This window comes from Hemitrygon akajei, chromosome 16 (assembly GCF_048418815.1).
Source record: "Hemitrygon akajei chromosome 16, sHemAka1.3, whole genome shotgun sequence".
NCBI lineage: Eukaryota > Metazoa > Chordata > Chondrichthyes > Myliobatiformes > Dasyatidae > Hemitrygon > Hemitrygon akajei.
Window position 1 is genome coordinate 68,873,983 of NC_133139.1, and position 12,301 is coordinate 68,886,283.

At 41.6% G+C, this 12,301-nt stretch overlaps 1 long non-coding RNA gene across 1 annotated transcript in view; it reads left to right on the forward strand.

Annotated features, from left to right (window-relative positions):
- The window catches only part of LOC140740154 (uncharacterized), a 43,845-nt gene extending 39,831 nt beyond the window's left edge, over positions 1-4,014 (forward strand). The window contains exon 5 of the long non-coding RNA XR_012101803.1: positions 3,830-4,014. This is a non-coding gene — a long non-coding RNA (uncharacterized lncRNA). The remainder of the gene's footprint in view (positions 1-3,829) is intronic.
- The last annotated feature ends 8,287 nt before the right edge of the window (positions 4,015-12,301 follow it).

The window sequence follows — 12,301 nt, forward strand, 5'->3', positions numbered from 1 at the left end:
GAAATCTGATGGCAGAAGGGAAGAAGCTGTTCCTAAAACATTGTGCGTGTGTCTTCAGACTCCTGCATCTCTTCATTGATGGTAGCAATGAGAAGAGAGCGTGTCCTGGATGGTGAGGGTCCTTAAAGGTGTTTGCTGCCTTCTTGAGGCATCACCCTATTGAAGATGGTCTCGATGGTGGGGAGGCTGGTGCCCTTGATGGAACTGGCTGAGTTTACAATGCTCTGCAGCTTTTTTCCCGATCCTGTGCATTGAAGCCTCCATACCAGTCTGCAATGCAACCAGTCAGAATAAGATAATGGCAAATCTTTCACCTCTGAACCTCCTTCCCGCACGGGAGAATTTCAAAGATTCATCTTCTGAGTGAAATAACTTCCTCTCATCTCGGCCCTCAGTGTGGGCTGAGATTGAAGTGTGGACTCTTCATTCTGAGAGAGTGATTTCTGTTTCTGAATACCTGGCCAGAAAAACATTAACTCTACACCTATGGTGTCAAGTCCCATAAGGGTTTACAACTTTTAAACTCCATTATTTTCTCAAATACTGTTGTTCTTCTGCAGCTTATTCACCGTATACCTAGAGTGCACCACTGTTTCTGTAGGAATTTCTTACTCCTTACTTTAAAATTTACTGTAAATTTAAATTGCAATTCAAGAAAAATTATTTGTTTAATTTTACAGTTCTGTAAATACACCATAGGGGCGATGGGCTTAAGCAAGTTTAAATATACTGTGCCATTTCCATCTTGCACTGTGTAATTTCTTCCTTCTCAGTCTGTAAGAGATCCATATTAACGTCAGTTAATCCTCACCTTCCTTACATGTCCATAAAAGCTCTGTTTTTATGTTTCTCACTCAACTCTTATTCTACATTTCTTTTCTTGATCATAATTAATGACTTGATCACTCTTTGCCAAGTCCAATATTTCTCCAGTCCTTAGGGTCACTGCTTTTTATGGCAGTGTTTTAAGCATTTTCCTTTAATTATCTTTAACTTTTCCTGATAGTCATGGCTGAACAACTTTTCTTGTTACATTAGTTGACTTAAATGGCTGTATTGTAAAATATGCATTCATTGTTTAAATGTTAACCATTATGTGAAACAGACTGATTTTACTCTGCTGCTGAATATGTAATTTCGTACTGAACCTATGCCCAGTTCTCTTCCATTGTATTCTTCTTCCTTATAACCACCTTCCTGATAAACAGCCTTATTATCATGTTACAATATTATTTTTTCTGGGGTAAAATCATACCCAGAGCACTTTCCATTTTTAAGACCATCTTGATGTGCACTAATAATTCGGAAAGGGGACTGAGTATAGCATATTTAAGTTTGCTGATGAAACTAAACTGAATGGAAAAGCAATTTGTGCAGAGATTGTGGACAATGGAAAGGTATAGATAGATAAAGTGAGTGGGCAAGGCTTTGTCTGATGGAGTATAACTTTGGTAAATGTCAGGCCATCCACTTTGCGAGGTAACTAGAGGGTCAGATTATTATTTAACTAGTGAAAGATTGCAGCGTGCTGTTGTGCAAAGGGACTTGAGAGTGTCGTGCATGAATTGCAAAAGGTTGGTTTCCAGGTGCAACACAAGAGTCCAGAGGAGGTTCACAAGGATGATTCTGGGAATGAAGGGGTTAACATATGAGGGGCGTTTGGCAGCTTTGGGCCTGTACTCACTGGAATTTAGAAGAATACAGGAGGATCTCAATGAAACCTACGGAATATTGAAAGGACTAGATAGGGTGGATGTGGAGAGGATGTTTCCTATCGTGGGGGTATCCAGAACTAAAGGGCAGAGCCTCAAAATTGAGGGGTGACCCTTTAGAACAGAGGTAAGGAGGAATATTTTTAGCCAGAGAGTAGTGAATCTGTGGAATGCTCTGCCACAGACTGTGGTGGAGGCCAAGACCATGCATATATTTAAGGTGAAAGTTGACCGTTCCCTGAATAGTCAGGGCATCAAAGGATATGGTAAGAGGGCAGGTGTATGGGGTTGAATGGGATCCTTGTGTCTTATGGTTATAAAGAAGGCAAGTGGGATGTTGGCCATTGCTAGAAGGATTGAATTTGAGAACAGGGAGGTGATGCTGCAACTGTTCAGAGTGTTGTTGAGGTCGCAGCTGGAGTACAGTGTGCAGTTGTGGCCTTCTTACTTGTGGAAAGACACACTGGATTTGGGGGTGGTGCAGAGGAGGCTCACAAGGTTGATTCTGGAGTTGAGGGGGTTAACCTCTGAAGAGAGATTGAGTCGCCTGGGTAGATGATCAGTGGAATTCAGAAGAATGAGAGGGAATCTTATAGAAACATATAAAATTATGTAAGGGATAGATAAGATAGAGGTAGGAGAGTTGTTTCCACTGGTAAGTGAGACTAGAGCTAGAGGACATAGCTTCCAGATTCAGAGGAATAGATTTAAGATGGAGATGAGGAGAAACTGCTTTTCCCAGAGAGTAGTGAGTCTGTGGAATTCTCTGCCCAGTGAAGTAGTAAAGGCTACCTCATTAAATTTATTTAAAACAAAATTGAATAATTTTTAAACTGGGTTACTTTTGATCTGGCTTGGCTTTGATCTGTTGATTAAGATAAGACAAAGCTTGGCTTTATTTGTCACCTGTACATCGAAACAAGCAGTGAAATGTCTTGCTTGTGTCAACGACCAACACAAGTACAAGGGCAGCCAGCACATCCTCATACTGGTGAGTTGTGGGCGTGCAAATGTCACTATGCTTACAGCTCCAGGCCAACCTAGCATGACACAACTCACCAACCCGAATGTGGGAGGAAACCCATGCGGTCACAAAGGGAACATGCAGCAGCGCGAATTGGACCCTGGTCCCTGATCACTGACATTGTTTGCTCCGGTGTTTGAAAACAAAATCTGACCCATAAACTGAACTGCCCAGAAGTTCTAACTTGGTTAGAAGAGTGACACGGAACATCTTTTTATTTAGTGACAGGAGTTGAATCTCTCCAGTAGCGTATTCACTTACCCTGCCATTCCTCCCTGGACTTTGCAACTGTAGAATTCTTGTTTCCCTAATCCACTGTGTGGAGCAGGTTAAGACCTACAAGTATCTGGGAGTGCAGTTAGACGAGAAGCTAGACTGGACTGCCAACACAGATGCCTTGTGCAGGAAGGCACAGAGTCGACTGTACTTCCTTAGAAGGTTGGCATCATTCAATGTTTGTAGTGAGATGCTGAAGATGTTCTATAAGTCAGTTGTGGAGAGCGCCCTCTTCTTTGTGGTGGCGTGTTGGGGAGGCAGCATTAAGAAGAGGGACGCCTCATGTCTTAATAAGCTGGTAAGGAAGGCGGGCTCTGTCATGGGCACAGAACTGGAGAGTATGACATCGGTAGCAGAGCGAAGGGCGCTGAGTAGGCTACGGTCAATCATGGAAAACCCTGAACATCCTCTACATAGCACCATCCAGAGACAGAGAAGCAGTTTCAGCGACAGGTTACTATCGATGCAATGCTCCTCAGACAGGATGAAGAGATCATTACTCCCCAATGCCATTCGGCTTTACAATTCAACTGCCAGGGTAAGATATGTTAAAGTGCCGGGGTTAGGACTGAGCTTAAGTTACCATTCAATGTATTTTAGTAAACTATTTAAGAACTTTTTAAAAGCTATTATTAATGCTTTTTGAGAGGGTGATTTTAGATGCATATCATATTTACACTGAGTTAAGTATTGTATGTAATTAGTTTTGCTACAATAAGTGTATGGGACATTGGAAAAATGTTGAATTTCCCCATGGGGATGAATAAAGTATCTATCTATCTATCTATCTATCTATCTATCTATCTATCTATCTCAGACAGCAACAAGGAGGATCACAGATAACCAGGAATACAACTAAAATCCCACCTGCTATACCAGGATGGTATATCCCTGAAGGAACACAGGAGCAGTTTAAAAGCGAGGCCCTGAGATCTGAAGTGTTGGCAACACTGCATTAGTCATGGGATCCAATTAAATAATAAATAAAATACTGCCTCACCTGCTGAGTTCTTCCAGCACGTTGTGTGTGTTACCAGCATCTGCAGGATAAGTAATAAATTACCTGTGGTTAGACTAAGATACCCATACCTTTAACACAAGAAAATTTATTTATTTATTTTAAAAATATGTTTTTCTTATAACTTATAATATACTTGTGTATTGCAACTGTACTGCAACTAAACAGCAAACTTCACAACCTTTATCACTGATAATAACTATGACTCTGATTTTGTTTTGGGCTGTCCTGAAAGTTAAGTGGGGTATATTGCTGGGTGATAGAGGGCAAAGAGTATTGCCCTCCATAGGTACTGACTGACTTGCTGAGTCCCTTCCCAGCATTTGGTGCATGTTGCTTAGAATTTTCAGAAACTGCAGAACCTCTTGTGTTTTTAAAAAGTACTCCAGGCTTGATTTCTGGTCTCTGGTTAGTTGGTGAACCAGCTGACCCGACGCTCACAGTATTAGAATTGGCCTTCAATGATTTTAGTCAAAATAAGAAAAGAGAAGAAATATCAATAACCATTTCTCTCATTACTTGCTGCGATGACTTCACTGTTTTCAGGACAAGACCCATCCTGAAATACTGTAATGTGTAAAATCCCACAGATGATCTGTCAAGATACTTTTTTCACTCTACACCTGATGCATACTTAATCAGTATTGATACACTGCCACCATCTGTGAAGCTGAACCAAACGATAAACATGTAAATTAAGGAGAGGAAAGGTGATGGGAAATTACCTTGACTAATTCTGTATTGTCCTTCTCTCAACAATGTTAAACGCTAAGACCCATGCCTGTTGCCTAAGAAAATAAACACACTAATTCTAAATTTAATCTTCCCATGAATGAGGATTTGGTTGCTGATGTATGGGGATGGGGGTGGGGGGGGGGGGGGGAAATGTCAGTTCTTGTAGCTGTGCATTGAAGTGACATTTCTGTGAATGGTGGGATGTAGCAATATACAAGAGACCTGCCATTTGATCCAAACCATCCACGCTAGCATTCATTCAAACCTCCTCCCATTTAAAAAAAATCTAAATCCACCTTCACTTCCAGTGGAAAGATAGATCAGCGGTTAGTGAAACGCCAGTGACCAAGGTTCAATACCACCACCTTGTAAGGTGTTTGTATGTTCTCTCCATGACCATACTGTGGTGAATTACATATACCTGTCTGGACACCCCCCCCCAGCTGACTGCTCCTGTGGCTCCTCCCTCAGACCCCGGTATAAAGGCGATTGGAGGCACTGCTCCTTCCTCAGTCTCCAGGATGTTGTGTGGTGGTCGCTTGCTGCTTGTGCTTTCTTCCAGCCAATAAAAGCCTACCTTAACCCACGTCTCCGAGAGTTATTGATGGTGCATCACATACAAACATACCAAAGACGTACGGATTAGGGTTAGCAGGTTGAGAGTATGTTATGCTGGTGCTGGAAGTGTGGTGATGCCTGCAAAGAGCCTCCCAACACATCTTGGACTGTGTTTGTCATAGACACACTTCACTGTATTGATGTCCATGTGAAAAATGAAGCTAATCTTCAATCTTCGTCTCTTTTCCTTTCTCTCTCATATGCCTGTCCAATCTCCCTTCAAAAGCATCCACGGTATTCAACTTGACCACTCCTAGTCTGTGTAAATTCTACATTCTCACAGCCCTTTGGGTAAAGAAGTTTCTTGTGAATTCGTCATTTGTATGTTGTGTTTTATATTTGTATTTATGGTGTTTATTATGCTTATTGTGTTTTTTAACGCTGCAATGGATCTGGAGTAATAAGCATTTTCTTCTCCTTTACACTCGTATACTGACAATAAACAAACTTAAATTTTTAACCTTGAATCTTGGTTTCTTGGTGATTATTTTTTTTTATTGATAGCTTCAATGTTTTTTTCCCACAAGTGAAACATTCTCCCAATCTACTTCAACAAACACTTTCATGATTCTAAACTCCTCTTTTAGGTCACCAATCTTCAGTCTTTTAACCACTAAAGAGATCAGGCTGCTAATAATTTCCCAGTACCTTTAAATACAAAGGCACCATTATTTAAAACCTCTCTGCATCCTTTCTAATGTGTGGATAATTTTTCTATAATATACTTCCTTAAGGTGGTCATAGCCTGGGAGATAGTGGGGACAAGCTCCCGCTACCTATTCAATGCTTCCAATGGAGTGCATCTCAAAAAGCCTCTGTCAACCAAGTCCATCTGCTGGCTTTCATATGGGGCTTAGCTACTAAACCGGGCAGAACTGTTTCTCCTGACAGGAGAAGGGGCAAAGGCAGGTTACTGCCACCTTATAACCTGTTGCTTTGGGCGGACGGGTTTTGTCAGCTGTGTTTGGCTGCTCATCTAGGAGAAGGAAAACTCTGATCTCAAACCTCCGCTGCCTGTGGCTGTACCCACTCATGGAAAAGGCTTCGGGAGTGAACCTCGAGGGAAAAATCCGGAACTAGAGCCCCTAAGGCAGTCCTATGTCGATTTCAATGCTGATTGGCAACACTAGTGCCAAACTGTATCGGTGTCTGCCGCACCTTTGGATTCATCAGCTGCATGGAGATGGGGAGCCAGCTACGTGGGGAATAGTTTGCCGTCCATATTGTTCTTGCCTGGCTCATGCTGGCTTATGCTGGGGTGCAACCTCCATGGCCAATATGGTGACCAGAATTGGAGAGGAAACAGAAGGGTTATTAGCACGCTCCCTGGCATAGGACACTCGAGATCCGACTAGATGGACTGGGTTTGTTCTCACAGAGAAGGCTGAAGGCGGTTACCTTTATAAAATACCAAATTTACAAAATTGTGAGGAGATAGCAAGCTGGAGAGTGTGAATCTTTTCTCCATAAAGGCGGGCATTTAAAACCAGAGGCATAGTTTAAGATGAGGGGTAAGAGGGTTAGAAGGGATCTAAGAGAAAGTTTTATTTTCAATCAGAGGGTGATTACAAATTTGAAATATGTTGCTTGAGAAGGTAAGGGAGATGTATACTCCCTAACACTTAAGAAGTATTAGGATTAATTCTTGAATCGCCAGGATATGGAAACCATAAACCAAGTACTGGTAAATGGGTGTAGCACAGATGGGTCAGCATGGACATAGTGGGCTGAATGGCCTGTTTCAGTGTTGCATGTCTCTAAGTAAAATCAGTATTCCTAGTATGGCTCAATCAAGGTTAAATTTAGTTTTTGCATAACTTCTGTATGTTACAATGCAAACTCTGTAGAATTAAATCCCAGTAATTAGATTTCTTTTATATGGCCTTGCCAACCTTGCCAATAGAAACTGGCACAGCAATAGAAATTCACTATATCCCAGCATTGGTAGAAATCTCAGAATAAAACATTTGTCTGTTCAGAAAACGCACAGTGTGTGGTATCAAGGAAACTTAGATGGGATGAACAGCAGAAAAAAAACAAGTATTGAATATTGCAATTAAATCCTCCCAAATGGCTGTGACAAACTCTTTTCAAACTCTGTTGCAGATTTTGTATATCAAAAATCAGGCAATCACAGAAAGTTTAAACTTGTCCCCAGGCCTCATGTGTTGCTTTTTCTGAAAAGCTCTCTTTCAGGAAGAACAAGTTTTGCATTATCCTGTTATGATTCAAATGTTCCAACAGCACTGCAAAACAAAGGATCGAGCAGACTAGAGTCTTTATAGATCTGATTACCATTTCTCTCCAAGCTAATTTCCAATCTCAGTCTGTCAATTTCATGTTTCTTTCACAACACTCCTGCCTGTTGACAAGCATCTTACTCACTTAAAGATGGGCTATAGTAAACAGTTGGCTTCTCCACTGATATGATCTCTCTTATTTGAGAAGGAATTTCAGCACAATATTGAAGTAACAGGATATTTATTTGTATTAACAAAGATCTAATGAGGTTGGAGAGGAGGTTGCAATCACTAGGACCTCTGCTATGCAATGCATTGGAACATTAGAAACTCAATTTTTCTCCCGTAAGTAATTGAACCACTAAAAGTTGGAAGGTTTAATTCTGGCTTTGCACTGAGCACATGATCTCAGCATGTGACTCTTTCTTGTCCGACCCTCAGAGTCATACAGCAGCAACAGTCACCCATCGGGGTTCAATTCCCACCGCTGCCCGTAAGGAATTTGTATGTTCTCCCCGTGTCCACGGGTGCTCAGGTTTCCTCCCGCAGTCCAAAAGACGGACGGGTTGTGGCTGGTGAGCTGTGGGCATGCCCTGGCAACAGTTGAGGGTGGCCTCAGGCTGTGTTGGTTGTCGAGGTAAATGACGAGGTTCACAGCATGTGTGAGAGACAAATCTTATCGTTGTTATAAATCTCAGTTATACTAGATTTGAACTTGGACAGTAATGTAGTGGTTAAGTTACTGGACCAGCAGCCGGGGTTCTGCACTGCTGGCTGCAGAAATGAATCCTGTGACAGTAGCTGGGGACTGCAAATTCAAGCAATGAAATCAATCTGGGAATAGTAACAGAAACTGTGAAAAGACTGCACGGTCATAAGTGTCCATTTGGTTCACTGATGTCCTTCGGGGAAAGAAATCTGCCGTCATTACTCAGTTGGGCCTAGGTGTGACTCCAGATCTTCAATGTTGATGACTGTTAACCTAACTACACTGCAGGGTAGGGACGGATACTAATGCTATCATGCCTTGGCAATCTCATCTTGTCTATAAATGAAATGGCTTATAATTAAAGATTGAAATATAATATATGTTTGGCAGTTGTGATGACAGACGTAATTCTCTCCTGTTAGTTTTCTTAAGGGAATGCAGGAATCTGCTTCCTTTGTAGGAAAGGTTGAAATGAAAACAATACCCTTTCCAGTATTTGCAGGCTCTGTAAAGTCCTACTCATAAGACATTGTTCATATATAGGCAAATTGAAGAACTCACTGAACTAACAGTGAGATATTAAATATGCTATGTAAATAGAAAAGCAAACAGGTACTGTAGATTCTGGAAACCAAACGTTAGAACAAAAGTGCTGGAAATATTCAACAGGTCGGGCAGTATCTGTGGAGGGTGAAACAGAGTTAAAACTTGAGATCAGTGAGATCGATTCTCTGCTGACAGGTTGATAAACTGAAATATTAACTCAATTTTCACTCCACAGATGCTGCACGACCTACTGAATAGTTCCAGAATCTTCTGCCTTTATTCCATAGAAATGGAAATGATTGCTATAGTTTCGGCTTGTGACATTGAAGGATTTCAGGATGGTGTCAGACAGTTGTTTCTAGGAGTTCTCCTTTTTGCTGAAGCCTTGCTATCATCAATAGCCTAAAATCCTTTGAGCCCTTATAATTTTTATTACTTACTGGATACGAAGGGTCAGATATGTAGCATCCCCAAGTTTGTATGCAGGACATTTTAGGGTGCTTGCATTAGGAGTAGAATAGGTGGTTCATATGCCAGTTTATGAAGCATTAGCACGTGGCTGGAATCCGACTGTCCTGTCACTTAGTGTCCGTGCTCACTATGGATGGGGTCCTGAAGGCGAACTCATCAAGAAAGACCAACATTACTGAACGTCAGAGCCTCTCGCATGAAACCACGACAAAAGCCCTGACACAGACACACCATTGAGCTAGATTGCCTCATTGTTAGTTCAGACATGCAGCTACTTGTGTGCTGGAGCTAATGATGTCACGGGAAACTATTTTTTTTAGGGTCAGGAAGGCAAAATTCTTTCAGTTGATATTCCCAAATAAGGATTGGAAAGTTTAGGTCTGATAATGACTGTTGTTATTTCTGGCCTTGAGACTAATACATACATAAATAAATATCTGAAGCATAATCGACAAAGATGTTGGTCATTCCTGTGTGCAACGTGTAATGGGAATGATTGTGATGGGAACTGCTAGTGAGAGTCACACATTGTATTTGCCTGCGGCTGCAATGCAATCCAACATGCAACAAAGGTAGTGACTAAAACATTTCAATATCGGCTTAGGTTTTCTAGTGAATTTTTCTCCCATCAACATCTGTTTATAGATCTACCCCTTTCCTTTTGAACAGAAACAGGAATTATTGCAAATATATGGCGGAACTACCTGTATTTAAAATTAGAATTAGATGGCTCTGGTTCAAAGTACACACGTCACTATAAACTACTCTGAAATTCGTTTTCTTGTAGACATCCACAGTAAAAGAAAGAATTGCAATCGAATCAATGAAAAACTACACACAAAGAAACTCTGACAATGTGCAAAAGAAGAACAAACTGTGCACAATAAACAAGCAATGTTGAGGACATCAGTTGTACAGTCATTGAGAGTGAGTCCATAGGTTGTGTTCGATGATCAGTTCAGTGTTGAGGTGAGTGAAGTTATCCATGCTGCTTCAGAAGTCCGATGGTTGATGGTGGTGTGGGTCCTGAGGCTCCTGTACCTCCTTCCCGATGGCAGCAGTGAGAAGAGAGCATGGCCTGGATGGTGGACGTCCTTGATGGATGCTGCTTTCTCGAGGCAGTGCTCCTTGTAGATGTGCTCAGTGGTGGACAGGACTTTAGCTGTGATGGATGTTTTTAAAAAGCATTTTAAAAAATCTTTTGAGACACTGACTTGCCGTGTATTTCCAGAGTGCACTGCTTTTTAATCTCTATCACTCGATTACTCCAGCTTCAACAACTATTCTTTTTATCTTCACTGGGATTTTTAGGTATTAACTTTTTCTCCAAGAATTCATACCCATATCATAGATTGTTTTGCAAATTGGTGAAAAATGGCTTCACTTATAGCCCAGGAATGAGATATATATAAGATTAGGTGTAACACTGTTAGTCATAGGAGACTCCTTCAAGATTCATCTCCTAGTCATATTACTTAATTACTTAATTTAAGTCAGCTGTAGCTTTAATTCTGAATAGATGATATAGTCCAAATGTTGACCTTTCATAGTTTCCCAGAACATGGATCTATTTTTGAAGCTATTTACTGGAGACTTTATCATTTAAACTCAGCGGTCACTTTATTAGTTAATATACCTCCTGTACCTGGAAAAGTGGCCATTGAGTGTGTATGCATAAACGTCCACTGCTGTAGCCAATCCACTTCAAGGCTGGACGTGTTGTACATTCAGAGACGCTCTTCTGCATACCACTGTTGTAACACGTGGTTCTTTGAGTTACTGTCACATTCTTGTCAGCTTGAACCAGTCTGGCCATTCTCCTCTGAGCTCTCTCATTAACGAGGATTTCTCATCCCCAGAACTGCTGCTCAATGGATGATTTTTGTTTCTCGCACCATTCTATGTAAACTGTAGGACTTGTGTGTGAAAATCACAGGAGATCAACAGTGTCTGAGATACACAAAACACCAATGATCATTCCAGGGTCCAAATCACTGATTTCTTCCCCATTAGGACGTTTAGTCTGACCACGCCTGCATGGATCTGTGCACTGAGTTGCTGCCACATGACTGGCTGATTAGATATTTGCATTGGTGTGCAGGTGTACGGGAATGACTGGCTATTAATGTATTAGTGCTGTTGGGACATTCCAATGACATGAGCAAGACCATTGTACATTTGATCAAGCAGGAACTCACCAGGTCAGGCAGCATCTATGCTGAGAAATGAACAGTCAACATCTCCGTCTGCGACCCATCATCAACCCTGATGACAAAGTGCTCAGTTCCTCCACCATTTTGTGTGTGTTACTCTGGATTTCCAGCATCTGCAGAGTTTCGTGTGTCTATACTATACTAATGTATGTACATTGCACACCATCACTACTGCAGACAGTAAAACAATGGGGTGGCATTGTTGCATTGCAGTTAGAGAAAGCTTTACAACTCCAGTGTCCCAGGGTCAATGCCACCCCTGTCTGTAAGGAGTGACCATATGGGGTTCCTCCGGGTGCCCCGGTTCCCCCCTCCCACAACATTCCAATGATGTACGTGTTAATAGTAAATTGGTCACATGGGTTTAATTGAGCAGTGCGGCAATGTTGGGCTGGAAGAACCTGTTACCACGCTAATCTCTAAATAACTTTACGCATACTAGGACAGGCATGTCCCCGGCTCACTGGGGTACGAGGCCTGCTGGCAACCCAAACGTGTGAAGGCAGCTTCGGCCGACTGGGCAGATGGCATCAACAGGGAGATCCATTGACCAGGAAGGTGGTTCTGTAACGCTTCGTGGAGAGAAAAGGGTATTTAATATTTCAGTAACATTTGAGTAATTTTGAAAGGTTATTGTTTGATAAGCATTCTTTGTTTACATAACTCATTAGGTGTTGTAAGTAGGAAGTACACGAATGTCATAATTGTTACGCCACCACGTCATATGTGAGTGACTCAC